A 19015-nucleotide genomic window follows, 5' to 3' on the forward strand; every position below is an offset into this window, starting at 1 on the left:
TTTTATTCCTATTAATTAAAATTTTGATTTTTTTCCATAATGTCGGAGCAAATGGAATGGAATGGTGGGCTTGTGGTTAAACAGTTAGCTGATTCAAGGTGCTTTGAAAACTGTGTGATTACTATATGATTAAATGGCCCAATGTTCCCTGCCTTTCTTGGAGAAGTGAGGGGACAAGTATTCACTCTCCCTCAATGCTTAGGCCATCACATTTTGACACTGTCTAGAAGGTAAGGTAGCTCAGATATGGCAGACCCTCCTCTGGAGTTTTAGGTCATACACATACTCCGTAGCCAAGGGCACCTGGTTTAGAAAGAGCCCTGGCTGGGCCCTTCACCTGCAGCAACAGCTTGTTCATTTCCAGTAGAGAGTAAAAGCCAGGCCTGTTTTGCCAGAAGAGACCCTTCTGATTCTAGTGAAAAGGGTCAGCCCAGGACTGGCCGTCCTGGCAGGCGATCAGGAGCTAAACAGTTGAGCAAGGACCAAGGTGGAACTTCACTTTCATGAACTCATAAGAGTAAACACAACCCACCTACCAAGGTGTGAAATGAAACTTTGTTTTCCAAGGCCCCAGTGAACATTATCTAAGACACTACCTTAAGCCCATCTTGATACTCCTTTGTAAAAAAAAAAAGGAAAGGATAGGCTGTATCCATTAGTTAACACTTATAGAACTGAACCCCAAAAGAGACTGTATATAGATTTTATTTTATTATTTTTAATACATGTGCTAATTAATTAATTAATTATTGACGTATAGTCAATTTACAATATTATATTAGTTTCAACTGTACAACCCGGTGATTCAATACTTTAATAGGTTATACTCCATTTAATGTGTATATATTTTATTTTTACTTTTAAAGTGTTTTTTATTTTTTAAAAAGTTTATTATTGTTGTTTTTAATGGAGGTACTGGGGATTGAACCCACAACCTTGTGCATGCTAAGCACGTGCTCTACCACTGATGCTATATCCTTCCCCCAAATGTGTATACATTTTAAAAAGTGAATTAAAAAAAAGAAAAGGAGCACTTAGATTAATAGAATGATAAAATGTGACCTCAACTTGTTAGAATGTTCCTACATATTTTTTTTTGAGGGGGTAGGTAATTAGGTTCATTTATTTATTTTATTTTTTAAATGGAGGTACTGGGGATTGAACCCAGGACCTCATGCATACTACCACTGAGCTATACCTTCCCCGCTGGAATGTTCCTACATATTACCACAATGATATTGGAAATTCATTTTTCATTGGAAATAACCCTAACTCTCTATTTTGGAAAATAGGTAGTTTTAAACAGAGCTATATCTGCAAAAGAAACATACTCACTGACCTAGGGTCAATGGCGGGGCAGAGTGAAGAAGGATGCAGAGACTGGAACTTACTTATCCATTTTACTCTTGATGGGTATTTGGGTTGTTTCCATGTTTGAGCACCTACAAACAATGCTATGTAAGCACTCTTATTCATGTGCCCTGGTACACACATAAAAGGTGAAACTGCTTGGTCATCCAGCAGGTGTATTTCCTTCTTTATTAAACATTGCCACATTGTTTTTGCAGAGTGGTTGTACCAATTTACACTCCCACCAGCAGGATGAGTTCCCTTGGTTGGATTCGATTGCACCCCCTTAGGGAGTAGGGGGGAGATAAATCTTGGAAAAAATGAGGAAACCAGGCAGAGGAAGGTTTTTGGGTGCTAATCCAAGGATTTCAGACTTTATTTGACTGCCCTAGGAAACCACTGATGATTTTGAAAATGCAAATGAGGTTTTAGGAAGCTGGGTTTAAAGCTCTCAGTTGGTTTGTGTTGGAGGAGAGAGTAGAGACGGTGGTGGGGTTGGCTTAGGCCAACAGCAGGATGTAAGCTCACAGGAGAGGAAAAAATCTGCGGGAAGAAGGTGAAAAGGGGGAACTGAGCAAATGCCAGGGAGCAGAGACCCAGCACATCCCAGATCTACCAATTCTTGTCTTTAAATAATCTAGTTAGACTATCGCACACTACTGGTGGGGGTGTGAAATTCCACAACCCTTCTGGAAAGTGCCTTGGTGTTATTTAGCAAAGATGAAGGTGTACATACCTAATGACACAGAAGTCCCCGAATTTACCAAAACAGCCAAACACAATCACCCCCATAGAATGGATTTCAAGAAGGAAAGAATTGCCAGCAATGTCAAATGTAACAGAGAGGTCCCTCAAGAAAAGACCTGAGAAGCATCCACAGACTTTGACAATTAGGAGTCTGATGATAAGATTTGCTGGAGAAATGTTTGTGACGCTGTGGGGGTAGAACCTGGGACACAGTGATTTGAGGGGAGAATAGATAGTAGCAAAAGGAGACTGAGTGTAGAACATGTTGTCAGGATGGTTGGCTGAGCACAGACTAAGCACACGGAAACATTAGCCTGTGATAAAGGTAGTATTTCGAACCAATGAGTAGAGGGTACAAAACTTGACAACTGGTGATGTAACACTTGGGAAAAATAATGATATTAAATCCTTTTATCATATACTAAATTAAAGTCCCAATGGATTGAATAGTTAAATATAAAAAACAAAACCAGAAAAGAACTAGAAGAAAATGTAAGTGTACATAAACTTGAGGATAATTAAAGCATTTCTGAGATTGACAATAAACCTAGAAACCTTAAAGAAAAGTATGGGTGATTTGACTTCCTTAAAATTCATGCACATACTAAACCCTTCTGTAAGGAAAAGAAGAAAAAGAAAAGACCATAAACAAAAATAAATGACAAACAGAAAAATGTTTCTAATATATGATAAAGAATTCTTTTAAATGAATATGAAAGTAGAAATACACCAATTTAAACATGGATATGGATATCAATTCACAAAAATGCAATTGTTCAAAACCAAATGAAAAACAGTTCAACCTGAATAGGAAATTGAAAACTCTAGTTCAAGGTGATGAACTGAACCCTGACATTTACTTCTCTTTTCTCCCTCAATCCCACTGAAATGACACTTCTTTTTTTAATGAAAGAAAAGGGAAAAATTCCAAAGCAAAGTTGGAAAACAAGGAAGGGAATACAGTGGATTCTTTGGGACCTGACACCCAGATCTCTCCTCTCCAGTCCCACCGCGGTCATGTGGTTCACGTGGGACTGTCGCCTTCTTAGAGAGCTGGCTGCCCGGCCACGGCTGAATGGCTTGGGAACAGTCAGGGGAAGGTACGCCTCTCACCACTCCACCCACTTTGGGTAATAGAAAAAACACACAATTGTCAGTTGGAGAACCAAATATAACTTTACTAACTGGTAAAGATTTAAAAACCCTGTGGTAGATCCTTGGATTTGGAGAGACTGGAAAGACAAAAACTTTATTTCCCAGTATCCCTTGTTGCCTGAGTTCTGGGTGTAAGTTGAGTTCTACGAGTTAACTACTCTCATCACGTTTGTTGAGAAACCTACTTCCAGACATGGAGAAAAGAGGGAGTCACCTGAGAAGTAAGCAGAGTGGGAAATCCTGAGGCTCTGAGACAGCAGACATTGTGACAGTCAGTGGTAATCAGGGAGTTTCAGGCTCTGTGTCCCCCTCCCCCCACCCCGCCTGTCCTTTGTTCACCCACATCAGTTGTCCTTCTCCAGCAAGGCAGAATGGCATTCAGAGTAAATAAGAACTCCTGACCAACAGGAACTTTGGAATAATAAATGTTTGTTGTTTTAAGCCAAAAAAAAAAATAAAAAATTAAAAGTAACTCACCGTAGCTGCAGTGGTGGACCCCTAAGGTGGCATTAGAGGAGCATGCAGCACACCAGCCAATTCTCAGTGGACACTGGACACTAAGAGGAAAGCATTTTGCTGCCAGAGCAGTTCCCACCCTATTTCCTCCATCAGGAAAGGATCCTCAGCCTGCAAACCTGTCCACCTTGTGCATCCTGGAGGGAAAGCTGCTCATCCCATAACTTCCTGTCTGTCCCCTCAGTAACCCAGGAAAAAGACCACCCTCAAACTCCAGTATGAAGTGAAAAACAAAAATGAAAATAAAAAAGCAAAATAATCTGGATTAATATCCAAATGATTTAAACAAAACCAGGGGAGGTAGAAACCAAAGTGTTTCACTTGAATGCCTGGCAGTAATGAGACAGGAAGGAAGCGGGCAGGACACAGCCATTAAAAGACTGACACAGCAGCTAGCGCCAAGACGGGGGAACATTCGACTCCCAGTAGACCTTGAGGCCCAAGATGGCGGGAGATTTGCCTTCCAGTAGACCTTGAGCTTCATTATACTCTCGTTGTAATATATTAGCATGGGAAATGGCTTTCCCACAGGCGCCATGACAGTTCGGAGGCTGACCATGGAAAGTTAAAAAGTGGGCGGTGGCCCAGTTCCTGGGAATCCCCACCCCTTCCGCAGGGTAGTTGGAATGATCCTCCCACTTGTTAGCATATGAAGCCACTGAGCCCACAGAAACCAGTGACTAGTAACAGAGGGCCTCACGGCCTCTCACTCTCTCGCCTCCGGACACGGCCTGCACTCTGTCTGTGGAGTGTGTACCCGCTTTTACTTTAAACTAAACACCCACCCCCACACCTCGTGGTCTCTCTGGCCTTCAGAGATGGCCTCCACTTGGTCTATGGAGTGTGTGTCTCTCTGAATAAATCTACTTTTACTCAAGTATGGCTTGCTCTTGAGTTCCTGCCTAAAGCCAAGGACCCACACTTGATGGGGTGCATCCCAGGGACACAGCTAACCTCGTGGGCCCCATTTTTCCTGTATCAGTAATGTCCCAACTGATCCTTCCACCTGTGCCACGATCCACTCTGGAGCCATTATTCCATTCTTGCACAAAGTCCCAGTCTGCATTCCTTTGAGTTCAGACACGTTTCCTGACGTTCATGCCTCTTTAGAATGGTCCCCCCAAAGCTTTTTGTCCCCAAACTTGCCCTGTGCCAGGGAAACCACCCCCATGTTCCCAGGACACAGTTCTTCATTTTTACAGCTCTTCCCTCTGCCTCAACTACCCCCTTGGAAATTCTGCTGTTCCAAATCCTGTGCCTACCCCCACCTTCTCTGCCCATCTGAATGCCACTTCCTCCATGATGTGTTTCTTTAACCCACAGGGCCTGGGTTAAGGTCTGGCCCTTAGAAGGCAAGCGATGACCATTTGTGGAATGAATTAATTCGCCAAATGCACGTGATTTCTCTTTTACTGGCTGCCTCCCTCCCGTCTTGCTTCTTTATGGGGCCTCACACTCTTGTGCTTGTGAATTTGTCTCATCTCTGACCCGCTGGAAACTCCTTGAGGCGTGGGACTGTGCCTTCTGGCCTAGGCTGTCCCGATCTGCCCAAGACTAAGGACTTTGCTGGGTCACAGGACTTTCAGTGCTCAAACCAGAGAAGTCTCAGGCAGCCTGGGGTGAGCTGGTCACTGCAGTCTCGCAAGTCTTCCACTCCGTGGGTTATGAAGAGAAACTACGGTTAATGTGATGGCTCAACCGTGGCCTCCAAATCAGATTTTCCGCCTGTCTGCTGCAGGCGGGCCCTCGGTCCGACGGTGTGGCTCTTCCACTGAGGGAAAACTCTGCACGATCTAGGAAGAAGGTGGGTCTTCAAGCCAGATTAATTTCCTACCTGAAAGGGAAGTAAACCCTGAAATACAGGCCAAAAGACACAGAAAATCCACAGAAGGGCCTGTGGAAGCAGGCGTGTGGAGTTCATTTTTCAGTGGGGCTTCACCCCAGCTCTTTCGCCTATTTCTGTGAGTCCAGACAAGTGTTATATTCTCTGAGCCTTAGTTTCTACATTTGCAAGGTTGGGGATGAAAATGCTCTCTTGGCAGGCCTGTTGAGAGAGTTAAATAAGAGAAGGTGTGTGTAATGCCAAGCCCAACACTTGGTGCCTGGAGAAGCTGACACTGCCAGGGGCTCCCAGCATGCTCCTCTCCCCACCCCACCCCGGGCCCCGACCTCCCACTTCCTTTCCCTTCCCACTCACTGTCCCTTCTCTCCTCCCTCCAAACTTCCTGTTTTCCACTTATGTTCCCCCATCGTATCTTTCCTATTTACAAAAAAGGAATTAATAACAGCATAAAACTTCAAGAAGTCACAGAGTACACAACATTTTTCTTGTAGAGTTTGGTTTGTTCTTTGGTTTTCTGTGTCCTTCTCTGAAGGAGCAGGCATTGGGGTTTGCGGAGCTGGGGTGGCAGTGGGATGTGGAATGCCCTCTTTAATCTCTGGCCTTTGGAGAGAAGAGGCAAAGGGGGTGACATCTTTGCCGAGGACTGCCTATTTCAAGGAGCGGATTCTCCCTGGGTAAATGCCTCAGCTGGCTCATTGTACTTGGACAAGCTAAGCCAGCAAGTAATAAACCTCCCTGGGACGTGCTGATTAGATAAGCCAATGAGAATCGTGGAAGACATGGACACTAGATTAAAAAACATAAAACGAATGTTACTTTTTACAGCGCCTATGAACAGACAAAGACTCTTCGGTTCTAAAACAGCTGATTGGTGGGGCAATAGAGGAGGCACTATGTTAATCACAGAAGGAGAAAAAAAGGAGTGGTGGGTGGGTTCCCACTGAAAGGTCCACCCTAAAGGGATTGGATTCAAGGGCCCAGGAGCAGCCAGGCCACTGCACTGGGGGTGAGTAGAGTGGATTTTAAATATATGGAGTTACAGCGTGGCTGTCGGTTGCGGTCTGGGGATGTGGGTGAGCGCACTGAGCAGCATAGGCAGGAATCCCCAGCCCACCGAGAGTCAGGGGAGAATTTTATTGCTTTTTGCTAAATATCTATACAAGACTTGGAGGGCAAAGATAAGGGACAATCTAATTGTTTAAATTGATCTATAATATTTCAACATAGGAGAGGACCCATAAGAGAATGACCGGTTTGTCCTGTAGTAGTGTCACTTTTCTGTGCTCCCCTGTCCCCGCCTTCAGAGAGAGGAGTGGGTCTGCGTATGGGCATCTGGGCAATGTGCGGCTTCGCCCGGAGCTGAGAGCACACCTGGTTCTGTTCTCTGCCTGGAGGTGGGGGGGTGTCTAACTACCCCTCTTCAATCCATGCTTTTCACAGTGGTTGGTCCTGTGCTTGCTTCAGGCTGCTTCCAGTTCAATAAGGGTTCTTTACAGCATCTTCTTAGGGGCTTCTGAAAGTCCAGGACTTATATTAAAAATCCCCACTTCAGCTAAGCTTTCCAGTCCGAGGGAGGCACCCTTTTCCCAAGGATCTGCTTCTCGGGCTCTTGAGGGGATGAGAGGAAGGGGACGTGTGAGCAGCCAGGGAGCCCAGCCACATCTCTCTCCCTAGAAGGGACAGGCTGCACAGTTCTTGTGTTAGCAGGGCCCCTGGAGATCAGGTGGCTTTCCAAGGAAAGTGGCATCCGGCCCTTGATGCAATTCTGACTTAGAAACCCAGCGCCCTTAGCTCTACGGACTTCTGTCCCTGAGAAAGTGTGTTTTGCCCTCTCTCCAAGTAGGCCTCCTGGAATCTGGAACTGAGCCATGAGCTCATGAGCAGAGGTGTTTTCTCAGTAGTACCCCAAGATCCACCAACCATGCTCTTTCTCCTTCTCACCCCACAACTTATTTTGGATGTCTCAGTCTAAGGAGAGTCATCTTTCCCCATGAATTGCAGGCACTCAGTTAAGTGGCTTGTTGCTCGACTGAGTGTCGGCCCAACTCTCGCTTCAGTCAAATTCACTTAACCAGAAAGGCAGTAATCAAGTACTTAGACTTCATAGTGGAGACCCTCAAACATCTCTTTTACCTCCCTCCTCTGTGAACAGGGATGGTGGCCATGCCAGCATGGGAGATAACTTCGTCACAAGAAAGAAACGGTGCGTTCTTCAACGTTACCATTCCCCAAACCAGAATCAGCTGGTCCTGGGTTTCCTTTTCTCAGCCTTCATCTGTAGAAAAGATTGCTTCTTGAGCTGCTTGGGATCCACTTTCCTCCCTGAAGAACTGGGCTCTGTGCTTCTGTTGGTTTATTATCTCAGGAGTACATGACTGGGGTGATTTTATACAATCTCGAGACCAGGAGCCCTTGCAGATTCTCTTAATCAAAAATGAATTCAGCTCGGTTGGAGGCCCAGTAAGTCATGCAGTACTCACTTCTGGTGTCATAGGTCGTAAACGGGGTCTGACTCGCCCTCCTCTTGTGTTTTGGCCTTCCTCTCCTTGATCCAGAACAAGGGCAGCCCTAACAGAGAAACAGAAAAGGACCATCCACCCCTCCTTCATCTTTGCCCCTATCCTCCTCGGTCTGGGCAACTGGCAGCAGCATTTTATATCAGACACCCTAGATCATGGGCTCTCTCTCTAGAAGGAGTCATTTCAACTCAGCCAGATCTTGTTACTCACCGGCTTGATGCTGAGAATAGTGTTTTAAGCACACAAATGGCCCAGGGCTGCCTCACTTCGGGTAATCCCTCTGGGCTAGCATTTCAGTTAGCAGCCATTCCAGTGCCTACTGTGTACATGCAAAGCGCTTCGCGGGGCTGAGGGGGCAGGAGGAAGATAAACAGCACATGGGGCCCTGCCGTCCGAGAGCTTACAATATAGCAGGAGAGGCAAAGTATGTGCATTTCAATTAACAACTGAAGATAGCATTGTGTAACTATTCCGATGAACAAGCATGACTCAGCGGATAAAATCAGACAGCCACTGGAGCTTTGCCTCTTGCTGCTCTTTTAAATGTACTCTGCCGGGCTGGATCTTGGTCTGCCACTGGATGGCATTTAGACAAGTCACGTGACTGTTCAGCTCACAAGAGTCTCTGTCTCATTTCAGTAACTGTAATGTCCATCCCAATAATAATTCAAACTTCAATCTCGACTTCAAATTGAAGGCCTCTTCCCATCCCAGCTTGGTGTGGCTGCAGAAGCCTGTGGCAGTTGGCGGTCTGGATGGGGAGTCTTGGCGTTCACTCTTACTTACTCACTTATTTAGCTACCAGTGGTCTGCAACCCCCTTCAGGGCTGTTGTCTGGGGAGAGAGAAGAGGTGAGGAGAGGGAAATGCTCTCTACACATTTGTGATCACCAGCCTCTCCGGGCTCCTCTGGGGAACATGGTGTCTTTTACACATCCCTGGAGACCGCTCAAAGGCCAGCCTTTTCCAGCCCCCTCAAAATCCAGCCCCTCGCCGAACATTCCCAGCTCTCACCTCCTTCCTCCTGGAGAAAGTCTCTGTGGCCAGTCAGGGGTTTTCTCTGCTTCTGCGCCCACCCGTCTCCTCTTCCCTTCCTTTTCTTCCCCAACTTGGGTGAAGCGCCCCTCCCGCCCTGGTCCTGGCTCAGCCTTTCCCCTCTGTTCTGCACCACGAATCCCCCCAAAGCCAGTCAGCAGAACGGCATGACCTGCCAGGGTCTGGAGATTGAGTCCTTTCTGGGTAGGGCGAGTCTTTCTTGTGGCTTGTTCACCACACCTCCTGGTAAATAATCTCTGCAGTTAACATGACTCTGAGCAAGCAAAAACGGACCACTTTTATGATTAAAATTCTTTACTTGTTATTTTTTGTGATAAAATGGACATGATATAAAATTTACCATTTTAACCATTTTCGAGTGTATCATTCAATGGCATTAAGGAGGCACCTTCACTCTGTTGTACAATCATCACCACCCTCCACTTCCAGAACTTTTTCATCAGCCTCAGCAGAAACTCTGTACCCATTTTTATTTATTTTTTTAAAATTTTATTATTTATTTATTTTTAATGTCTATTTATTTTTATTTTTTATTTTGGGGGGGAAGGTAATTAGGTTTACTTACTTATTTATTTTTAGAGGGGGTACAGGGGTTGCACCCAGGGCCTTGTGTGTGCTGAGCATACGCTCTACCGCTTGAGCTATGCCCTCCCCGCTACTCTGTGCCCATTTAATACCAACTCCCCATTCCTTCTCCCCCCAGCTCCAGATAATCACTGTTCTACTTTCTGCTTCTATGAATCTGGTTATTCTTGACAGCTCATATAAGTGGAGTCGTACAAGTATTTGCCCTTTTGTGCCTGGCTTATTTCACTTAGCACAACGCTCTCAGGTTTCACCCATGTTTTAGCACATGTCAGGCTTTTCCTCCTTTTTAAGGCTGAATAAGATTCTCCTGTGTGGACAGGTCACATTTCGTCTGTGTTTTCATCTATCCGTAAACAATGGGGTGTCTCCCCCTCTTTTTGGCTATTGTGAGTAATGCTGCTACAAACAGTGACATCAAGTATCTGTTTGAGTCCCTGCTTTCGATTCTTTAGGATCTATGCATCAATGTGTTTAATTGTTTCTGACTAGAGAATATGTCCCTATGGCAGGCAATATAACAGGTACAAGAGGTTACACAGTGGCCCTCGAGTCCCTGTCTCTCAGTTCTCCCCCCAGGAATCGTCATTGTTACCGGTTGCTTCTGACTTCATCCCTGGAGAGGACGTGCACCCGTAGGCACACCCCACACACAAATGATGGCAACCACACCCACTTTTCTACACTCTCCTTTTCTTCCATTTAACAATATTTATAAAAAATCATTCCATAGCACTATTTAAAAAGCATGCCCACTCTTTTTATTTTATTGAGGTATAGTCAGTTTACAGTGTTGTGGCAGTTTCTGGTGTACAGCAAGAGCTTCAGTCATACAGGAACACACATAGATTCATTTTCATATTCTGTTTCACCATGAGCTACCACAAGATATTGAATATGTTTCCCTGTGCTCTACAGTATACAATTATTTATCTATTTTATATATACCAGTCAGTATCTGCAAATCTCAAACTCCCAGTTTATCCCTTCCCACCTCCCTCCCCACTGGCAGCGACAAGTCTGTATTCTATGTCTGTGAGTCTGTTTCTGTTTTATATGTAAGTTCATTTGTCTTTTTTTTTTTAGATTCCATATATGAGTGATATCATATGATATTTTTCTTTCTCTTTTTGGCTTGAAAAGTATGCCCATTCTATTCCATGGTTTTTCCAATGTAAGACAAAACTTTCCTTTATCATTATGTTATTTCCAATGTTTTGCTGCCATGAACAACGCTGTAACAATAACAGCCAGCATTTACTGAGCACTTACTGTGTGCCAGGCCCTCTTTAATAGCCTATCTGTGCCTTGCATCACTTAACTCCCACGAGAACCCTCTGATGTAAGTGTAGGGAGGTGAGTAACTGCCCCGAACCACACAGGCGTCTTTGTCCACAGGTGGGGGTATATCTGTAAGATAATTTTCTAGACAAAGAGTTGCTGTTACCCAGCAAAGGTAAGTGCATTTGTAGGAGTTACGGATACTGTCGGAACAGCCCCACGGAGCCCGCGCTCGCCCGCAGCCTCTCCAGCCGCGGCGCGGGAGACAACCCATTTCCTTCCACACTTGCTGCTGTGAAAGCTTTTGATACTTGCCAGTCTAAAGGTGAAAAATGGTATTTCACTGTGGCTCTAATGTTCTTCCTTTTCTTTTTTCAAATAAGTGAGGTTGAGCATCTTTTCAAGTATTTCAAGGCAACTTGTTTTTATGAACAGGGTTTTTAAAAACTTGATAAAATGATTGATTCCACTCTTGATCTAGAAGAATCTATGGTTAAGGTAGCCTGAATTCCTTTATATTTTAATTTTATTTGTATGTTTTTTTGAAAAGGTAATACAGTAACAAGATCCAAAATTCAATAGGAGTAAAAGGTGTAGAGTTGTCAACCCCCCTTCCAAGTCTCTTGCTTAGCTGCCCAATTCCTGTCCCCAAATGCAGCCAGGGTTCCATTACTCCTGCCTGCTCCTGCGGTCATAGCTTGGGCCATGCTGTCACCCTGCAGTGCTCCACGGCTGAAATATTAAATTCAAACATCTCACTCTGACGCCACCACTGTCCTCTCAGCTCCGCCCCGCACCTGACCTTCAGCCTCACCGCGACTCCCCTCAACATGCCACACCTGCCCTTCCTTTCCCAACCAGGTGAGATTCTCTGCCCCCCAGGAGGCTGAGCGTCACTGTCCCACAGCCCCTAGCCACCTCTGCCTGGAAATCCTTACTTTCCATTTCATAGCACCTTGCTCAGAGTTGGCCAGCCCACGGGATCACTCTCATTCAAAAATTTTAAGCAGAGTCACCATATAACTTGTTGCCCAAACTGGATCCCTTCTGAGAATGAAAGAGGGAACTGAATAATGAAGCCAAGACAACAGGGCAAATGGAGACAACCCAAGGCAAACTGGGACGTAAGTTCACACCCAATCTTAAGGAACAGTCACATTCAATTTCAGATCAGAGTTCAATGTTCTGAGTCCTACAAATGATTAAATTTCTGACTTTGCTGCTCCAGCTTCTCCTCTAAGTCAAAATTTTAATTTAATTTCATTCTTTGTTTATTTTAAATTGTTTTGTTTTGTAATTTTTTTACATGTTTATTAAATGAAAATTTTAAAATAGTACATTTAAGCAACATTGTTTTCTTTAAAAAAAAAATCTGTTTTTGGACTATCAATTTCAGCCCGTAAACTCAAGGGTGTAGAAAACATTAGTTTATTTTTTTAAAACTCTCCATCTAAAAACAAAACAAAACAAAACACTCTCCATCTATATTTTGAGCCCCTGTTTTAAAAAGGTGCTGACACGTATCGCTGTTGGTTCTGAGTTTCCCTCATGGTTTCCATTTTGAGGTTGCAGTGGGGGGCTCTGCAGAGTTCTAGACTCTAGACCTTTGTAGGTCCCTACACTCCATGTCCTTGCCTTGTCCCCCACAGTCCTTGTTCATTGGTGCCTGCAGGTCATGGTGGAACTCAGAGCCCGCCTCCATGTTTGCAGGTGGCCTTGAATGCGGGGCAGGGGACAGCCTTGGTCTTTCTCGTAAGCATCGTCTCCCACGTCTCCCGCGCTTCAGTTGAGCTCCAGCCAAGTGTCTTTTCTGTTCCCCTAAGGCAGGAAGCTCCTTTTGTCTCTTCTTTCTGCTTTCACACCCCGTCCCTGAGGCAAAGCACGGAATAGTCTGGCTATTTGAATGGGGGCAAGGAGGTCAAGAAAATACCAGGCTGGAGGAGGCATTGGCTAATCCGAGGAGTGGCTTTACAGGGTGTCTCAGGTTGGCCCACGTGCCAGAGCACGGTCCCCTGCAGCCTGGGGGAGCAGTGGGATGGTCTTGCTCTGGGTCCCTCTTGGGACCTGAACTCCTAGGTACTCACAGTCCCTCTGTGGTCTCAGTGATTCCCAATCATGTTTGCAAATGATGGTTTCTGTGGCAGTTTTGTCAAGGTCTAAGCTTAAGTAAAGGGACTGCCATCTAAAGCCTCTTTCCTCCTTAGGCAGTATTATCAGCTGTAGCTCCCCCAGCCCAGTTAGCTTTCACCAGCCTCCATCTAGGGCCTGCAGGGGGCAACAGAGAGCAGGTGCAGAGGGGAGAAAAGGGCTGGTTCAGAGCCTGCAGGGGCATCTTGGCTTGGGGAGAAGTAACAGTGATGACTCGCTCATTCCCAAACGCTGCCAGGACTGCCCCGCCCCACCCCCTCGGAATACACAAGTCGTGAGCTTCCTGGGAGTATAGTCGTTATAATAATGTTACTGTTTAATACTAATTATTTCCCATTGGCCAGAATCGACCTAAGATTTTATACACATTGATTCAATCAGCTCTTATCACAACCCTGGAGGTAGATATAATTATCATTCCCATTTTCCAGTCCATTTTACAGAGAGATAAGTAACTTGCCTGAGATCCCACAGTTAGTGGAGCCAGGGTTTGAGCCTCTGTTCTCTCTCTCTATATATATCAGTGAACAAGACAAGATCCCTACCACATTAGAGGAACAGACAATAAATGAATAAACAAACAAACAAAAAATGCGGTTTTGGCTAGAAATGTCACATAGACAAGGAAGGCAGAGGTAAGGACTAGGGGACATTAGACAGGTGGTGTGGGAGGGCCTTCTTGGGTAGATGGCATTTGGTCAGAGAGCTGAATACATGAAGGAACAAGTAACACTGAGGGTTAGGGAAACAAAGGTGCTAAGGTCCTGAGTGGGAATTGGCTCCGGGTGTTGGAGGAACAGCGGGACGAGCAGTGTGGCTGCACGGAGTGAGCTGGGGCTACGCTGTTGCTGGCTGCAGGCCACAGCAGCGATCGGGGGTAGATATAGCCACCGCCTAACCTGAGCCTGGCCCCTTTGGGTGTCTCAGCTTCCCTTTAAGACATCTACCATCTTTTTTTGCCCTCCTGGACAGTCTTGACCCCGTCACAGTATGTTCCCTCCTTGACCCTGGATACAGTTCAAAAGCAGCTAAAGTCGACAAGAATCTGGGGCAGCCAGTCTCATTCCAGCTGCCAAAGCTTGGCACAAATGATCTGAGCCAAATCTTACACACACTGGAATGAGTCTGGCCCAGCTCATGGAGAATTTCATGTACATAAAAGTTCTAGAGAGACCTGCCTTGTTCCCACCAACACAGGGCCTGAAACTCACAGGCCCTGCCAGGGTAGGGAACTTGTTTTCACATCTTACTTTGCCCCTCATGCCAGGGGTCAAACCTGCTTAAACCCTGTCACCTGTCAAACCCCGATGGGGCTCAGATGGCACCTGGCCAAGAGGTGGAAAGAGGATCTGTCCCTGTGAAGTAGCCACCCGTCTCTGCCAGGTGTCTAAAGGAATAGGAGTCCCGGAGGTCAAGAGCTGCAAGTTAGGAAATATCTCTGCCCCGCCTTCTTCCTTGTAGAGCCCCGTGACTAAGACAGGCCCATGTGGGATGCCCTTTTGGCCTGGGTTAGGTACAGCCTGCGGCCCAGGACTAGAGGGAGCTGAGTGGACTAATCCAGGATCCCTCGACCTCAGCACTGCTGCCAGTCAAGGCCAGCTAATTGTTGGCTGCAGGGGTGCTTTGTGTGGGCTCTTAGCAGCATCCCTGGCCTTTACCCACTAGAGGCCAGAAGCACTCTCCTCCCTGTGTCTCCAGATATTGCCAAGTGTCCCCTGGGGACATGTCTGACTGAGAACCACTGGGTCCAGCTTTCCTCTTTCCCCAAAGCCAATGCGTGGTTCTCCGCTGTAACCACTGTGGTGTGAGGAAGGCCTCCAAGCATTTATCCTGAGTCTAAAGCCAGCTGGGTGAACCAGTCTCCTTGGCAGTAACATGGAAAGAGTTCAGAGGGAAAGGACGGGAGAGAAAAGGGATGAGCAGAGCTGCTTTCACCATTTTTTGGCTCACAAAACTAAATCATGGGGAAGGGGAGGGACAGAGTTGGCCACAAACATCATGGGGCTAGGTCTCTCTCTCCTTCCCCGTTCTGTCTCTCAATCACTCTCTCTCTGTCTCTCTCTGTCTCTCTCTGTCTCTCTGTCTCTCTGTCTCTCTCATGCACACACACACACACACACACACACACACACACACACTTCTGCCATTCTGTGTATTGGCTTTGTTCTCTGCCCCTGAAGACAGGCTTTCTCCAGAGACAGAATGGAGCTTAGTGCTGGAGGAGAAGGTTAATTCCTGGTCTAGAATAAGAGGTGTGCAGGGCAGGAGCCCGAGGCCATGGGTGTCAGCAAGGGAGGAGTGAAGGGACTCATCATGCGGTCCAGCCCAGAACGGGGCATAAACGAAGCCACGAGGGGCTGGTGGAGAGAAGAGGAAGGAGTCTGAAGACTTGAGGTCTTCGTCGTGCTGCAAAGCAGGAAGGAGCGTCAGAGATTAGGAAGCTGTTCGTTATGAGCCACAGCCTTCAGCCCACTCTGTGAATATTTGCTCTTTCCCAGAGATGCAGACTCAGAATCACAGGATGACAGAGTCTGAAGGACACTTAGAGACCATTTAGTCCAATCAGCTCCATCGAGGCTCTGTCATTAACGTACCAGCACTGGAATCTGAGGGATGACGCTTGCCCCCAGTCCTTTCCTCTAAGCCTGGCATCCTTCTAAACTTGGAATCAAATGAGGAATAAGACACAGGAGTCAAACAGCTAGAGATGAAAATTGCTTCGTAATGGATAAAGCTGATTGAAGACTTTGGTTTAGAATGTACAATCACAATCAGGCTTCCTAATTCTTTCCCCCAGAATCAAACTTATCTTCCCGGCACTGGAAGACTCCCTACCTGCAGGACAAGAACCTGCCCTGGGACGTTTACACCTAAGAGAGGAGGAGAGGAGGGCAGCTCGGACCTTCCCTGGGGCAGGCAGTTCTCAGAAGGGTCTGAGTCATGCACACGCTCATTTTATTCTCCCAACTTCTTCAAGCCCAAGAGCCACTCATCATCCACTAAGTAGGAGTGAGTAAGGAGGTAGAGAGATGAGTTGAGGGTACTTTTCTCAAAACTTCAGAGAGGATAGAAGCTTCTTTGTAGGGAAGAGTAAAGTGCTTGGAGGGAGAGATGTGAGCTCCCCTTAACAAGCCACCATTTTAAAACTGCCAATTCTGCTCCAAGAAGACTGAAGCCCAGAGAGGTAAAGTGTTCTCTCGAGGTCACACAGCTCTGGGGACTGAGTAAGGTTCCTAATGCCAAGCTTTTATCATTTCATACTTTTTTAAAAAATTTGTTTGTTTTTTATTGACATATAGTCAGTTACAGTGTGTCAATTTCTGGTGTACAACATAATGTCCCGGTCACACATGTATATACATATATTCATTTTCATATTCTTTTTCATTAAATGTTATTACAAGATATTGAATATAGTTCCCTGTGCTATACAGAAGAAATCTGTTTTTAATCTATTTTTACATATAGTGGTTAACATTTGCAAATCTCAAACTCCCAAACTTATCCCTTCCCACCCCCTTTCCCTGGTAACCATAAGATTATTTCCTATGTCTGTGAGTCTGTTTCCTTACCATTTCATACTTGTAATCACAGAAAGTCAAGGTCATCCAGGGTCATCAGCATAATAGTAACAAGAATCTCCTCCATCATTTAGGAGATCTTCTTGCCCCTTCCTCCGTCACCACTATTGCCTCCACATCCTCCATGTGCACCTCATCACCTCCATTTACAACTCCACCACCTCCATCTCTAGCTCCACCACCTCCATTTATGCCCAAATACCATAGTGCCATTCCTACCATTCCACTTACCATTTCCACTTCTACCATTCTCTCCATTTTACTACCCACCCCCTTTTTGTTAGTAGGCACAGCACAGACCATCTGGGTGGAGAGGCAGATATGAGCTAGAAGTTTAGTCTTCTGGTCTCCAGAAGTCTTTAAGATCTTTGAGATCAAAGATCTCCGTAGCTCATGATGTCCCCTGATCCCTCCAAAAAGATCATCTTGGAAGATTTTATGAAGGCTGTGATGGTGACACATAAGTACACATGGCTATACACAAACTCATTAACCACAAGTACAAACGGCTATGATTTCTAAGCATGTCCTAATCTGAGAACTGCGGATTTAGGTACCTGCAATGTGACACATGCATCTTATTGGCATCTCAGTAGTCCTCAAAGCTCTAATGACCTAAAAGTTGAAGTCATTTGAGTGAGCCGCCAGCCGGGGTCACCCCAGTGTGGAATACAGAACCCAGGCCTCTGCAGGCTCCTAGAAAGTCTGCCACACGTCTATAAAATGGGTGGCCCTGGGGCAGGATTGGATCATCTCTAAGGTCCTTTAGACCTCCACCTCTAAGACAGAATCGGAAAGGGTCTGGGATAGGAACCATGCAGGGAGATAAACCAGCATGTAAAAATCCAGGCTGAACCAGCACGGCCGTATAAATCACCAAGTTAAAATCCAAGAAGAAACTTGGAGTGAAGTGTCTGCCTGTGATCCCGGGCAGCTCTGTTCAGACCCTGTACCACCCTGGTCTCCCAGCCAGGCAGGCGTCAGCCCCTCGCCCTGCAGGGGTGTCCCTTCCCCCACCCTGGTCACATGGCTGGCCCCGCCACTGAGCCCCGCAGGTCAATCTCCAATGCCCCAAATACTGCTCAGCCTGGAAATCACAGCGCGACCTTCTTGTCACCCAACAGCAACAGAACGAGTGACTCTGGCCTCCCTGAGATCCGGACCGTGCTTTCCAGGGCTAAGAGCGTGAAGGTAAGTTCGCAGCTTGGAGCTTCAAGACAGTAGACAGAGCTGTGCAGAAAAGGGCAAATGTGCTTTACAGTATGAGCACAGAGTATTTAAGAGTGAGATTCGTACACACTGAGAAGGAGAATACCATGAAAGCTGGTATCCTTCCAATGAGCGTTAGATATTTGCCTTTCTTTAACAAAATTATGGTATATTAATCATCCTGGTGCCTTGAGTTCATTGGTCTGGGGCACAAAACTTCACACCAGATTATCAGCAATGGTAGGAGACTCACTCTGACAGCCTGGTGAGTTAGTTCCTTTTTGTTCTCATCTGATGGAACTGAGACCCTTCTTCTTCCAGGCACATACGTGTCTATCATCTTTGCCAAAATTACAAGATGGGCTTAAATATTTATGAAATAAGCAAAAACCCTGAGACTTGCTTCTTCCCCAGAAGCTAAGGGAAAACAGATTACATCTGTGAATGTAACACCTCGGGATGGAAACGGAATAATGGCTAGCCTTTCATTACACATTTCTGTTGTTAGGTTTTTGGATATAGTACCTGGTTTGTTAATGGGTAGTTCGTTAAGGAATATTTTGTTTATTTTTTCTTTCCTCCCCTGGCGCATGCGTGGTTGGGGTCTGCTAAGCCCAGAGGCAGGGGAGACACTACGGGTGGTGAGGGTGGCCTTTCTCTGGCTTCTAGCTTAGTTTTTTAAAGCCCAGCGTGAGCCCGCGTTATTCTTGTTAATTCAGTTCACAAGCTAATCCCAGATGAGCCCTCAGGGAGGTCCTTTCCTGAACCATTTTGGGCTATCAGAGGGGGTCACTGCCTACCATGCTGGTACCCACATTCTTTGATATAAGGTCAAATGGCTTAAAAGATGAGGCAGAAGGAGAAACTCCCAAAAGGTCGACTTTTGATGAATGTGGCACAACTTTTTGTCTAGTTAGTTTTTTTCCAGAGACATGAATGTCTAAACTTGAGGCTTTATTATCATATTTTGCATTTCTTCCCTAATAATTAAGCTACTTTGTTTTGCTTGTTTCCAGTGTCTAGTGC

General features: G+C 45.9%; 1 protein-coding gene across 1 annotated transcript in view; it reads left to right on the forward strand.

Annotated features, from left to right (window-relative positions):
• The first annotated feature begins 17914 nt into the window (after positions 1-17914).
• Positions 17915-19015, forward strand: part of SLC4A5 (solute carrier family 4 member 5) — an 88844-nt gene continuing 87743 nt past the window's right edge. The window contains exon 1 of the mRNA XM_032497879.1: positions 17915-17971. The gene's annotated coding sequence lies outside the window, so the exon portion shown is untranslated. The remainder of the gene's footprint in view (positions 17972-19015) is intronic.

The sequence above is a fragment of the Camelus ferus genome, chromosome 15 (genome assembly GCF_009834535.1).
Source record: "Camelus ferus isolate YT-003-E chromosome 15, BCGSAC_Cfer_1.0, whole genome shotgun sequence".
Lineage (NCBI taxonomy): Eukaryota > Metazoa > Chordata > Mammalia > Artiodactyla > Camelidae > Camelus > Camelus ferus.